Consider the following 15,772-nt stretch of genomic DNA (forward strand, 5'->3'; position numbering starts at 1 on the left):
GACCCCACGGCCCCCTTTACCTTCACATGTCCAAACATATTCTCATCTACTTCATTTAGTTTCTGTAGAAAAACAAGTCTTCTACAGCAGTCACACAGTAATTCCTCCTTCAACTCTTAAATCTGTCTGATCATTTCTGGAAGCCAGAACATTTCAAAAATGGGAACACGCATTTATCATTGATTTATTATTTCATTCACTTGGGAAATACGTATTATCAACTATGTGTCAGATATTGTGCAAAATGCTAGGAGTATAACGCTGAGTCAAGCAGACACAGTCTCTGTCTTAATTGACCTTAATGTCCAGTGGAGGAGACACACATTAATTAAATAATCCCATGAGCAAATGTTAATTACAAAATGTGATCAATGCTAAACAAACCTCTCATGGATTCAGACTAGGCCAACTAGCCTGAGTCTTCAGAGGAAGCTTTTCAAGATCATGTTGGCTGCTGCTTGAGTTTGGCAAGCAGGGCAGCAGGGGTGGGAAGGGGTGGAGAACAGACTCGGGGGAGGGAGCAGCATACGTGGCGGTCCTGAGGACTGATGTCCAAAGCGGGTCTTATCAGAGGATGTGAAAGAAAGTCAGCACTGTGGGGAAATAAATGAGAAAGGACAGACAAAACTGGAGAGTTAGCCAGCGGCCAGTTTTTAATTCTCTTATTCATTCAATAGTAAGTATTGAGTACTTTCTAGCAGGTACGTCAGACCCTGCTCTAGGCACAGGAGAATTAAAAGCAGGGCTTATATTATTGTAGGAGATACAGATGGTAGATAAAAGAAATAAGACAAATGTGTTGTGTGTTAGATAATAATCCCTGCCAAAGAGATAAATTGGAGAAGGGGAACAGGGAATATGGTGGGAGTGGTGAGTTTCTATTTTTGCATTTGGATAAGCCGGGAGGAAGAATGAGGGAGCAGGCTGTGTGAGGAGGAACACCTTTCCTGGGGGAGGAACTAGAAAAAACCAAAGCTCTAAGGGGAAGCCTGTTCAGTTTGAGGAAGAGCAGTGAGGCTTGTGTGTCTGAGGCAGAATGGATGAATGGGAGGAAAAAGGTAAGGCAGAGAGAAGACTGGCAGAGAGAATTAAACACATGACCCAACAGGGAGTTCCCACTGTGGCTCAGAAAAAAAACCCGACTAGTATCCATGAGGATGCAGGTTTGATCCCTGGCCTTGCTCAGTGGGTTAAGGATCTGACATTGCCATGAGCTGTGGTATAGGTCACATACACTGCTCAGATCTGGTGTTGTGGTTGTGGTGGAGATCAGCAGCTGTAGCTCCAGATTTGACCCCTAGCCTGGGAACTTCCATATGCCACAAGTGAGGCCCTAAAAAGCAACAAACAAACAAAATGTGAACCAACAATGTGCTACCTACAAAAAAACAATTCAAATATAATTTTACATGAAGTATAATTAATAATAAATGGATAGAAAAAGATATCAGGCAAGTATCAATCACAGCAAAGCAGAGGTGCCTATACTAGTATTAGAGAAAGCAGACTTTAGAGCAAAAGAAATTAGTAGAGACAGAAAGGGACATGATACAATGATAAAAAAGACAATCTTCCAGGAAAACATATGCACCAAAATGCAGAGCTGCAAAATATATGAAGCAAAAAGTAGTAGAACTAAAAGGAGAAAGACATATCCACAATAATAGGTGGAGGCTTCAATGCCTTTCTCTCAACAACTGATAGAACAACTAGACAGAACTCAAGTTTATAAAAGAACTCAACATAACCAACCAAGATCCTATTGACAATATTGGATCTTATTGATAGGACGCTCCATCTTATAACAGCAGAATCCACATTCTTTTCAAGTGTTTATAGAAAATAAATCCAGATCAACTATATCCTGTGCCATAAAACAAACATCAACACATTTAGAATAATTGAAATCATAGAGTGTGTTCTCTGGTCACAATCAGATTAAACCATAAATCAATATACGAAAGATAAAAGGAAAATTTCCAACACTTGGAAACTAAAAATATACTACTAAATAATGCATAGGTCAAAGAGAAATCCCAAGGGAATTTTTTTTTTTTTTTTTTTTGTCTTTTTTGTTGTTGTTGTTGCTATTTCTTGGGCCACTCCCGCGGCATATGGAGGTTCCCAGGCTAGGGGTCGAATTGGAGCTGTAGCCGCCAGCCTACGCCAGAGCCACAGCAACGCGGGATCCGAGCTGCATCTGCAACCTACACCACAGCTCACGGCAACGCCGGACCGTTAACCCACTGAGCAAGGGCAGGGACCGAACCCGCAACCTCATGGTTCCTAGTCGGATTCGTTAACCACTGCGCCACGACCGGAACTCCCAGGGAATTTTTTTTTAATGCAAGGAAGTGAATGAGTGTGAGAATATGAGACATCACAATTTGTGGAATACCGCTAAAGCACTGCTGAAAGAGAAATTTAAGGATATATATACCTATATATATATATAATATATTTCACACATATATGAAATAGGAAAAAATCTCAAAGTAATAATATAAACTACCTTTCAAGACTTAGGACAAAAGGTAAAATAAACCCAAAATAAACAGAAAGAAGGAAATAAAAAAGATAAGAGCAGAAATCAGTAAAAGAAAAAACAGCAATAGAAAAAAATAAATGAAACAGAGTTGGTTATTTGAAAAGATCAATAAAATTGATAAACTCCAACAGGATAAACAAAGAAAAAAATGACAAAATTTATCAATATCGGGAATGAAATAGGGACTATTACTCCATATCCTGCATGAAAAAGAATAATAAGGAGTTCCCTCTCTGGCGCAACAAGATTGGCCTTGTCTCTGGAGTGCTGGGACTCAGGTTCGATCCTGGCCTGGCACAATGAGTCAAGGGTCTGACGTTGCCAAAACTGTAGCAATTGCACCTCAGCTCTGATCCCTGGCCCAGGGAACTCCATATGCTACATGGCATCCCAAAAAGGAAAAAAAAAAAAAGGGACAGTAAGTGAATACTATTAGCAACTATAGATGCCTAAATTTGACAATTTAGAGACAATGAATTAATTCCTCAAAAACAGAAACTAGTCTGGTTCACCCAATATGAAATAGATAATTTGAATAAAACTCAATAATATTATGAAAATTGAATTTATAACTTTAAAACTTCCATAAAAGAAATTCCCGGCATAGATGGTTTCACTAGAGAATTCTCCCAAACTTTTAAAAAATGATTAACACCAGTTCTACACAAATCTCTTCCAGGAAACAGAAAAGAAAGGATTTCTGCCTAATTCATTTTATGAAGCTATCATTACCCTGAACTCAAAACTAGATGAAAACATGACCTCTTCCCCCTCAAAATGCAAGAAATAATGGAAATCAGACCAGTATCTTACATGTATATGGATGTTGAAATCCTTATCAAAATATTAACAAACAGAATTTAAAAATGAATATATAAAAAATTATATTCCATTACAAAGTGTGGCATATTCCAGGGATGTAGGGCTGGTTCAGTATTTGAAGATCAACCAATGTAATCTAGAGTATTAACAAGTTAAAGAAGAATATGATCATATAAATCAATGTAAAAAAAAGCATTTGACAAAATTTAATACCCATTCATGATGAAAACTCAGAAAAGAAGAAAAAGAGAAAAACCTCCTCAACTTGATCAAGAGCAAGTACAAAAATCCTACAATTCTGTAATCCGACATTATAATAATGTTGCAAAATTGAATGTTTTACCTCCTAAGATCAGGGACAAAGCAAGGATACAGCTCTCAACACTCTCACTGAACATAACACTGAAAGTTTTAGCCAGGGGATTAAGGCAAAAAACAAAAAGAAAAAAAATGACATATTAATCAGAAAGGAACAAATGGTAGATGATGCCATTGTCTCCATAAAAAAAAATCTCAGGAAATCTACCAAAGCCTCCAATAACCAAGTGAGTTCGGTAAAGTCACAGTATAGAAAATCAAATGTATTTCTAGGAGTTCCATCATGGCACAGTGGAAACAAGTCTGACTAGGAACCATGAGATTGCGGGTTTAATCCCTGGCTTCGCTCAGTGGGTTAAGGATCCAGCGTTGCTGTGAGCTGTGGTGTAGGTCGCAGACACGGCTTGGATCTGGCATTGCTATGGCTCTGGTGTAGGCTGGCAGCTGTAGCTTCAACTAGACCCCTAGCCTGGGAACCTCCATATGTCGTGAGTGCAGCCCTCAAAGGACAAAAAAATAAAATTAAAAAAAAAATCAACTGTATTTCTATGTACTAGCAATAAATACATAGATAAAAAAAGTCATAATATTTGAAAAGTCATAATATTTTCAATTGCTCAAAAATCAAATACTTTAGTATGTATCTAATAAAGTATGCACTCGACTTTAATACTAAAAACTGCAAAGCACTGAGGAAAGAAATTAAAGATGATCTAAATGAATGTAAAGATGTGCAATGTCAAAGGATTGGAAGACTCAACAGTAAAGATGCTAATTGTCTCCAAATGGCATACAGAGTTAACACACTTTATATTAAAATCCTAGCAAGATTTTCTGTAAATATACACAAAAAATATTTTTAAATTTATATGGTAATCCAAAGGAACCAGAATAGTAAAAACAATTTTGATAAGAAGAAAGTAGGATGATTTACCCAATTTCAAGACTTACTATATAGCTTCAGTAATCAAAACTGCATGATACTGGCAGAAAGACACATAGATCAAAGGACCATAACAGGGATCATAGAAATAGACCCATGTGGATGTCTCCAAGTGATTTTTGACAAAGGTGCAAAAGTAATTCACTGGAGAAAAGAGAGTTTTTGCAGCAAATGATTCTTGAACAAATGAACTTTCATAAGAAAAAAAAAAGTAACTTGGCCTAAGTATATAAAGGAATTAACTCTAAATGTATCACAGACTTAAATGCAAAATGTAAAACTATAAAACTTTTAGAAGAAAACGTAGGTGATCTTTGAAATCCAGGGCTAATCAAATAGTTCTTAAACTTTACATCAAAAACATGATCCATAAAAGAAAATTTAACAAATTGAGCTTCATAAAATCAAAAACTTTTGCTTTGTGTAAGACTCTGTTAAAAGTATGAAAAGAGGAGTTCCCGTCATGGCGCAGTGGTTAACGAATCCGACTAGGAACCATGAGGTTGCGGGTTCGGTCCCTGCCCTTGCTCAGTGGGTTAACGATCCGGCGTTGCTGTGAGCTGTGGTGTAGGTTGCAGATGCGGCTCGGATCCCGCGTTGCTGTGGCTCTGGCGTAGGCCGGTGGCTGCAGCTCCAATTCGACCCCTAGCCTGGGAACCTCCATATGCCGCAGGAGTGGCCCAAGAAATAGCAACAACAACAACAACAACAAAAGACAAAAGAAAAATAAAAAGTATGAAAAGAAGTCGCCCGGCTAGCTCAGTCGGTAGAGCATGAGACTCCTGAAAGTATGAAAAGACAAGTACAGAGAAAATATTTGTAAAACCACATATCTGATAAAGTATTCTCATCTAGAATATAATAAACACTAAACTCAATAGCAAAAAACCCCCAAGAAATCCAGTTTGAAAATGAGCAGAAGAAATAAAAAGATATTTCATAAGAGAGGATGTACATATGGCAAATAAAACATGAAATGATGTCTAATATTAGCCACCAGAGAAATGCAAATCAAAACCACAATAAAATATCATTACACACCTATCAAAATGGCTGAACTAAAAAACTAGTGGCAACACTAAATGCTGGTGAGGATGTAGAGACCCTGAATCACTCACATACTGACGGCATAAATGTAATTGGCATAGGCACCTTGGAATTTCTTAAACCACTCATGGGAGTTTTTGTCGTGGCTCAGCAGTAACGAACCTGACTAGTATCCATTAGGATGTGGTTTTATCCCTGGCCTTTCTCAGTGGGTTGAGGTTCTGGCCTTGCCGTGAGCTGTGGTGTAGGTCATAAATGCAGCTTCGATCTGGCGTTGCTGTGGCTGTGGTGTAGGCCAGCAGCTATAGCTCCGATTCGACCCCTAGCCTGGGAACTTCCATAGACCACAGTGTGGCCCTAAAAAAGACCAAAAAAAAAAAACCCTAAACATGCAACTTCCATATGAGTCAGCAATTTCACTCTTCTAGGCATTTATCCTAGAGAAACAAAGATATGTGTGTGCACAAAACTTGTGAATGAAGTTTTATACCTGCTTTACTAGTAATAGTCCCAAATCAGAAAGAACCCAGATGTCCTTCAATGGGTAATTGGTTAAACAAGTGGTGGTACATCCATGTGATGGAATATACTCACCAATGGCACACACGAGCACCTGGATGGATCTCCAGAGAAGCAAGTTGTGTGAAAAAAGCCAATGTCAAAAGGTTACATGCTGTATAATTCCATTTAGATAACATTGCTGAAATGACAAAACATAGATTGGAGAACAAGTTAGTGATTGCCAGGCTTAAGGAGATGGTGGAGGTGGAAGGGCCCATGAGTATAGCAATAACAGGGTAAAATGAGGAATCCTTGTGGTGATGTAAATATTCCAAAACTGGACTGTATCAATGTCAATATCCTGGCCATGATGCTGTATTACAGCTATGCAAAATGTTACCAACGTGGAAACCAGGTAAAGGGTACATAGGGTCTCTCCGTGTCATTTCTTACAACTGCATGTGAATCTACAATGATCTCAAAATAAGTATAATTTAAAAAGCATTGATCTTCCTATTAACATATGCATATGTTGGCATGCCTTCCATATGGCACAATGATTAGGTAAAAACTACCTGCTACACAAGCCCCTTCACCAATGTTGCCATCACCTCACCCTACCCCTGCCACATTTCCCTCCCTCCAGCAAAAATAGAGGATGGGAACTTACTTTTTTTCCCTTTATTTTATTTTTAATTGAAGTATAGCTGATTTACAATATTATGTTAATTTCAGATATACAGTATAGTGCTTCAATATCTTTGCAGATTATACTGTTGTTACAAGATAGTATGTATAATACTCTGTGCTATATAGTATATCCTTTGTTGCTTATCTATTTTGTACATGGTAGTTTGTATCTGTTAATCCCATGTCCCTAATTTGTCTTTCCCCCTTCCCTCTCCCCTTTGGTTACCACAAGTTTGTTTTCTACACAACCAAGACATAGAAGTAAGTCAAATGTCTATCAACAGATGAATGGATAAAAAAAAAATGTGGTATATGTACATGTATATAATAGAATATTATAGAATAGAATATTACTCAGCCATAAAAACGAATGAAAGAATGAAATTCTGCCATTTGCAGTTATGTGGATGGACCTAGAGAATAATATACTTGGTGAAATCTTTCAAACAAAGATAGATACTGTATTATGTTACTTATATGTGGAATTTTAAAAAATAATACAAATGAATGTATGCATGAAAATAGTGCAAATGAATGATTCAGTTTACGTTGAAATACTTCTCCAGTGTGATTCCTCCCTAACTACCTATTGCTTTAAACTTAAAGGGCCACATCAGACATTGTGCAATGAAATTTTGCAGTACAACATCATGATAACTTTAATAAAAATCAAGGAAAAATTTTAAAGCAATAACATTTTATTTAGGTAGGTCAATTCTTGACCTTATTTTTCTTGACTTTTTTTTTAATATCTTACTGGGAGAAAATCAATTGTCAGATATTCTGAAAGACTGATAAACAATGATATATTTAAACAAAAAAAAATCACTCACTAGAGACAGTATGGTCTGTTTTTAAAGAAAACGAGTACAATGGTGTTTTGCCAATAGTATTTACAAACAGTATTTGGGAGAAAATTGTAGGTTATCCAGGTGATGGTGCTAGAACAGTTCTTAAGTCATGTGAGAACTGGAAATTCATTCTGGGTCATTCAAAGTCATTGATGCATCCTCATTAAACACATTTTAAAATGATTTTTTTTTTTCAGGTCAATCATCATTGCCATCATTTTCATCATCAAATACATATGGAAAATTTCACATGTAACTTTGTGACTTTCACAGCAGTGCCAGCAGTCCTTAAAAGGCTAAGCAGCCCTGTTCACACCAGGAATTGCTAATTTCATTTACTCACAAAGTATCTGTTTAACTTATTAAAGGGATGTAATCAGAAATAGAAGATGGGGCACAATGTAAGCATCTTTTAAAGAGCTTATCAGACAGATTCATACCAGGAGATTTTTCATATCCTACAAGTAGGAAAAAAGTATTTTTAAAGTTATAATCATTAACATGGTGATTAAATTAAAGTGAATGAAAAAGAAGTTGATCTTGAGGGGGTAACAAAAGCAAGATCTTAGTAGTAGTAAAAGGAAATAAATGATACTCTGTGTTTTATAGAACCACAGTGAAAAACAAGATGGTCGGAGATCTGACTAGCCCTGAATGTAGCCATGATTCCATTCTGGTTTATGAAAGAAAGTTGATCTTGAGATTTTAAGAATTGGAAAAAATAAAACCACAAAGAACAGAGAAGGAATAATAGAAATAAAAGTCATTTTTCTTTAGTTTGTAAAACGTACTTTATCATTTCTCACCTGGGTAGTAAGTCTTATGTCAAGCTGAAGACCTATCAGAAGACAGCAAAGAAACAGCTTCTCAAAAACAGCGAGTTTATTGCATACATCTGAACTCTGTCTTGTAGGTGCCCAATTACAACGACTACAGCATGTAAAAGTAACCCTTCACAAAACATGAACTTTCCCCATCCCTCGGAACTGAGGGAAAACTGATGTGTTTTTATACTGAGTCCTGAAAAATCAATTATCTTTCCCTCATTCTCTGTCTCCCTCTCTTTCTTGCGCAGACACACACACACACACACACCATTGCGAATAATTTAATCTCTTTTTAATTACCATTGCACCATGTAGTCTTCTGTTTTCCTACTTGCCCGTAATCCATGACAGAGCTATAATTATCATGTTACACTTTAATTTACATTTACAAAGCATGCGATATACTTTATTGTTGTTCTTTTTTTTTTTTTTTTTTTTTTTTCCCACAGTACAGCAAGGGGGTCAGGTTAGTGATATACTTTAAAGGCTTCATAAATGTATTTTATGGTTTGCCCATAGCTCAGGTCTTAGGTAGGACTGGAAACACTGATCTGGTTCATAGATGTCAACAACAGAGAAGTGAAGTAAATTATGCCTCTCACAAAGTGTAGGGTCCTCCAAAGAGGAAACTCTATGGTCCCAGACATCATTTCTACCAAGACGACTCTCAGCTTTCTACCCTAAACTGCCTTCCTGATGTCCAGGCTTTAGAAATACATGCCAGGTTGTTCCATCTACCAGTGTCGTTTGCACTTGACCCATGTACTAAAACTCAGGTAATGTCTCCTCCACACTGTGTTAATTCGTGGCATCTTTCCCTCTAGAACCCTGAGGGAGCCTTGGGCCCTTTTTGGACTCTCTCTACATGTTCTTTTTCACATTCATTCAGTCAGTTGCCTAATCCTGCAGGCTATATTCTTTCCTCTACAAAATATCTTTTCCTCACTGTCATCCCCCTGCTACCTCCAATTATCCAGGCCTTTGTCACTTCTCATATAGATTGGGATAATCCATCTCCTCCACTGCTTTCCTCTTGGTTCAGGATGTTCGCATGTCATTGATCACCCTCCTAATCAACACCTTCCGCATCTCTCTATCAACTACTGAGTTAAGCCCTAACTATTCACCTTCATGTTCAACAGCTTCACTTCTTCTTTCTTCATGCTGAGTTACATGGTACCCTAGCCTTCTACAGTCTTGACTTTTTTGAAAACACAGTCGATTTTCTTTTCTTTTCTTTTTCCTTTTTATGATTGCTCTTGCAGCATATGGAAGTTCCTGGGCTAAGGTTGAATCAAATTGGAACTGTAGCTGCAGGCCTATGCCACAGCCACAACAACTTTGGCTCTCAACCACATCTCTGACCTATGCTGCAACTAGAGGCAATACTGGATCCTTAACCTACTGAGTGAGGCCAGGGATGGAACCTGCATCCTAATGGAGACCATGTCAAGTTCTTAACCTGCTGAACCACCATGGGAATGCCACCCTCAATTTTCTTGTTGGTGTCTGCTCTATTTGTGGATTAGTCTACTAAACCCCACTGCTCATCTCCTATTGAAATCCATTCCAGCCTTACAGACCAGTTTCAAATGTCACATCCTCCCTGAAACATCTTCCTGCCCTCCTTCTTCCCCTGTCATGCCATGTCAGTTTTCTCTAATTGTACCTTCTCTCACATTATAGTAATTTGTACAGGTGTCTTTCCTTTCTGTCTAGATTGTAAGCTTCTTGAAGAACTTTAAGAATAACTTTAAGTTATCATCACATTTTCTCAAACATCCAGGTCGAAAAATTCAATATAGTATATTTATTTAAAGGACTAGAAATAAATTTATATGAAAGTAGAATTGAAGGTTTTTATTGTAAATTTTACCTAATGAAGTCACTTTTCCCTTGACTCAATTTTTGAAGAGTGCTTCAAAAAGTACTGCTTAACTGCTTTAAAAAACGCATTGTAGTTTCCATGGAAGATTGTTATGTTTGAGCATATCTATATAAAGTTGGTTAAAATTCAGATATCAATAATGTCAATAAATGACAGGGAAACAAAATGGAAGTGCTAGTTCGTATCATCAAAAAATACTCATTTGTTCACAGCATTAATCCAAGCAGAGTATCCAGCATAAACTAATAAGTGGCTTGGGACTAGAATGACCAATAGAAATAAAATGAAAGCATTTTTCAAGTTTCTTCTGTTATGCTGCTACTATTTCAGCTTTTGCCAGTGGTGACAATTTCTACCCTAAATGCTAGATAATAATTTTGCAATCCTTTACCTATCATTCATTTATTCGTTCTTCCTATTATTTATCAAATATTTATTGGTCAACTGGGCATAGGGGATCAAAAATTATCGCCAATTTTGCTCTTAGGTCTACCATAGTTTGATGGAAAAACAGACTGAAGCTCACCATAAAACATGTTAAATTCTCCATGGGTGTACACGTACCCCAAGGACTCTAGTTTGGGTGGGGTTGGGGGTAAAATGTAGGTTTCCATAGAGAGAAAATCTTTTAGAAATACTACAGTATTTTAGTGGACAACTGAAATTTTTCTGGTTTGCCACCCAGACAAGGGAGGTGAGAGCTTTTCAGAGAGGAAGAGATGAATGTGAATAGGAGCAGAGTCCTGAGGTGCCGCGTCAAGCTTGGAGACTGTGGCTCTGCACAGCTGGGACACGAGGAAGAGGGGTGGGAGTTGAGCATCAGTGGGCTGACTGAGCCAGGGAAGACCTGGTACAACCTAGCAAGAATTGGGATTTTATGAGGCCTTCAGATACAGGATGATTCTAAGCAATAGGATGCTTCAGATTTTACTGTAGAAACAGCTCAATATGATATTTGGGTAACAAGGCAGAAGGATGTGAATGGATGAGCCCACATCTTAGTGTGAATCAATGAGAAAGAAGTTCATTCCCGCTAACGATGGGTTAGTAGCATCAACAGATAATTCTTTACTCAAAAACATAAGAAGGATCTCTATCCAGATCAAAACTTTTTTTTTATTTTATTTTGCTTTTTAGGGCCACATCTGCAGCATATTTTCTGTTCCTATGCCAGGGGTCAAATTGGAGCCACAGCTGCTGGCCACAGCCACAGCCACAGCCACAGCAACGCTGGGTCTGAGCCAAGTCTGTGACCTACACCATAGCTCATGGCAACACTGGATCCTTAACCCACTGGTGAGAGCAGGGATCGAACCCACAGCATCATAGATACTAATTAGGCTCATTACCTCTCAGCCAGAACGGGAACTTCCCGACCAAAGCTTTAAGACATAAGAGAGTCAGTTACATCAAGCGACATTCAATAATATTTACAGTCTGAAAATATTCAAGGATGTCTCCCCTTTGGGCTCTGTAGAATTCATCCCAGATGGGCAAATATCTGTCTGGGTCCCAAGTGAGGTTAAGAGAGGAAATGCCACAACTTCTTAGGTTTGCAGTGTTACACAGACCTTAGTCTGGAAGTCCCTTTGGTCTAACTTAAATTTATTTTCCTGCAGTTTAAGGTCATTTCCTCTCTTCCGTCCTGAGGGAAGCTCAAGGACAGATGGTCATATACCAGCAGAAAATGACCCTTTTTACCCTGGAGACACATATTAAATCATCTCTCAGCCCTTACTTTCCTGAGTTAAACAATAGGAACTCTCTATCAGTTTTATTCTTAGATTTGCTGTCCTAAATCTGTATCTTTGTTTTCTAATAGAGGCTGTACTGTTCATTCTCATCTTGCTTAGTCATTCATCCACAAATAGGACCAGAATCTTCAACAAATATGTAATTATTTCCAAGTACATCAGAAGCATTTCTTCCAGGATCTTTGATCCTATAATAGTTGAGGGTCATGCTACATTAAAAGAACAAAACAAAACAAAACAAAACAGCAGCAGGTTATTGACTGACATTCTGAGATCACTTGGATTTTCACATACTTTTGGTAAATGTGTACCAAGCTAATCTTCCCATCTTATGTTTGCACAACTCTAACCTGTTTTTTTTTTAACTCCCCTAATAATCTGTTTCACTTCTTTGAACCCCTCTGCCCCTTGCCACTGAACTTTTTTTTTTTTTTAATTTCTGGCATTTTTCTCCTTAATTGGCATTGCTTGACAGTCATTATTTATTTTGCCTCGAGTTATAGTCAGAAAGAGTTCAGATTTCCTGCACCTATGCACTTCTAAAGATCTTAAAACTCCTTGCCCTTTTGAAGGTATCATGGATTTCCCTTTGTACCAGGCTTCTCCCAGCAGCCAGGGGCCTTTGGTGTGTGCTATTCCCTCGCCCACCCCATACACTCACTAAAAGAAACACTGCAGATTGAGCAATGACATTGAGCAGTCACTTTGGGTCAGTTTTGGGATGGGCCAAGGGACAACTTCGAATCATCCCATTCTGCTCTGCGGGCACTCAGAGCCCTGGGCTGGAGGGCCTGCTCTGGCTGCAGCTGAATATCTCAGCAGCTCAAACTCCAGATGATTCTCTAAGACATGGTATTATTCCTAAAGTTATCTGAGGACCAAGAATATGTTAGATTTTTGTCCCTCTCATAGGTTTAAATGAATGCTTCCTTACTAGGTGTGCTAACTACAATTCAAAAATAAGTTAAATGTTCTAACCTTCTCATAAGATCAGGGTTTAATAAAATATATTAAATAGGAGGCCAACTCTGAAGAGTTAAAATATCCTGAGAATAAATCCTGGAGCCCATGCATGAATATGAATCAAGTACTGATAAAATCAAAAATGTTACCTTTCCTTTGTCCCCTTAATCCTCACAATCTCTCTAGATCCCAGTAAATTCAGACATCTGAGAAGAGCCTTGAAAGAACTCCCAGAAGAGAGCATCTTCTATGGTCTTTTACCCCTAAAACCCTCATTTGCTGGTGGGCAACGACATTCACAACTTCCTTTCCTCAGAACTAATGACGACCTCGGCAGGCACGGTGACTTTGCATCTACAGCCAAAGGTCATGCCCAGGGGAAACCCCAATACCCGAAGGACTGGGGCTTTTAGTCAACAACTTGTTCTACAGGAAGATGGAGTCAGACAGGAAGAGTTTTGATCTGATAACTAAGATTCAGTACTGAAGGGGGGCAGTAATTAAGATACAGAGTTCCCTCTGATCTGAGACTATTTCTGGTCTTATCTGATGGAGTCATGTCTACATTCTAGGAAAAGAGAGAACAGAAAATACAACTCTGACTAATTAAATCAGCAGAAAAATCGCTAAGAATTTAAATGTAAGCAGCCCCTAATATCCCCGTGCAAGAGTGTAACGCAGAGGCCTAAGAAGAGGCAATGAAACTGTTGGTGTAACCTCATTTGGACCAGAAGTTACTGAGTCCCAGAGAAACGGTAGTGATAACTGGGTCACTGAGCTGTACCACAGAATCTCAAGCAGGGAGGATGGGGCTTGGTAAGTGATCAAGGGGTACTTCCAGGGGAACTCTTAGCTGTATTCTATGAGAATCATGTTCCCCAGAGAACAATTTGGGGGCTCCAGGCTTGGATTTCAAGTTTCCTCTATTAAATGGCCATGGTCTGTCTGGATTTAAGTCACTAGATTCTTCTGGAGCTGACAAACCCAGAGAGCTGACCAGGGCATCAGAGTCAGTGGGTTTATAGGGTATTTGTCAAGCCACGGCTGGTAAGGAAGTTCTCTATTTCCTCTATTTCTTCATGAGGAGACATTTTATTTTCTCCTAGGAATGACTTTGGTGCCGGGCTTTTGTTCTAGGCGATCTCAGCCTTGAGCTTTGTTTGCTTGTTTACTTCCTCTCCTTCATCCTTGTTTAGGTTCCCAACCATATTTTCCCCCCTCTGCTTATTTGTTCAAGAGCAACCGCCTGTGTCATTTCCTTCATCTCTGGCATGTCCTTTGCTTTTTTATGGCCCGGGGCGCTGTAAGTGTCTGTGATGTGGGGACGTGCAGACCAGCGATCAGAGGGCTGGGGACACGGAGGAGAGCAGCCAGCTGACAACAGTGGGGCACCAGCTCCCCTCAGGAAGGCAGCAGGTGCTCCAATCCTGAATAAAAATAAGGCTGAGTTCCTGCCACAGCTGGTCAAGATTCAGTCCATCTCGTGAAAGGAAGCAGACATCCACCCTCCCTACGCCGTGTTTGTGCATTTGTGTATTTGACGTCCTCACTACCTCAAGTGCACTTCTCCCCCCCAAGTCTGTTTTCACCCACTTGTTGTTACCAATATTCCCCACCACCACCCCCAAGGTCAGATTTTCTTAAGACAAGAATAACTTTAGGTTTTTTTAAACTTCTAGCTTATCCGTTCTTCCACTGCTTTGGGGGTTCAGCCTAACATCTTCTAAACATAAATTTTAAAAAGTTTTCTTATAATAAAAGTTTATTATAGAAATTTTGAAAAAGTAGGAATGCATAAAGAAAAACGTCCCCTCTGATTCTACCATCGTCAGACCATAATAGCTCCCATATATATGTATATTTATATATTGCCAATTTGTTACTAAGGCACAGGAACATACATTTGCAAAAAAGGAAAGGTTTCCATGGTTTTGTTTCAGTGGTTTACTTAGTTCACATTTTGGTGCTTAAAGGAACATTTTATGGAAAGCTCTATACAAAGTTTCACTCTGTGGTTTGGATGGAAAGAGTATTTTCTTCCTATCAAATGTACCAATTTCCAGTGTTCAAAGGCGTTCACTTCTGCAGTCATCACGATCGAGATGAAAAGCATTCCCCTCACTTCACAAGGTGTCTTGGGTCCCCATTCCTTCAGCCAGTCCCCACCTCCCTGCTCCCTGCTGTGGGCAACCGTTCATCTGTTTCATGTCACCATCGACTAGATTTGTCATTTGCAGTTTTATGGAAATAGCGTCACATAGTATGTACTCTTTCGTGTCTAGCTGCTTTCCTGCCGCATATGCCTCACACATGTTAATAATCACATATGATTATACTCACATGTACTGGAAAATCGCCTTCTCTGCATTTAACAATGTATCATGAGTCTTTTTCACCTCACTAAATAGACTCTTAAAGTATAATTTTCAGTGATTACACATTATTTTGTTTTAGAGATATACCATTGTTTATCTCATAATTAAGATATTGCTAATTATTTTGTTGTTTCAACTGTCTGCTTTTAGAATCGAGAATGATTATTCTTGAATACATATGTTTGTGTACGTGACCTAATTTCTGAGGAATAAAGGTCTATAAAAGGATTTAGAGGACAGACAAA

This window comes from Sus scrofa, chromosome 9, assembly GCF_054392235.1.
Source record: "Sus scrofa isolate SSC_HxYL_T2T_F1_AM1 chromosome 9, Sscrofa_HxYL_maternal_Yorkshire_Landrace_v2.0, whole genome shotgun sequence".
Classification (NCBI taxonomy): Eukaryota; Metazoa; Chordata; class Mammalia; order Artiodactyla; family Suidae; genus Sus; species Sus scrofa.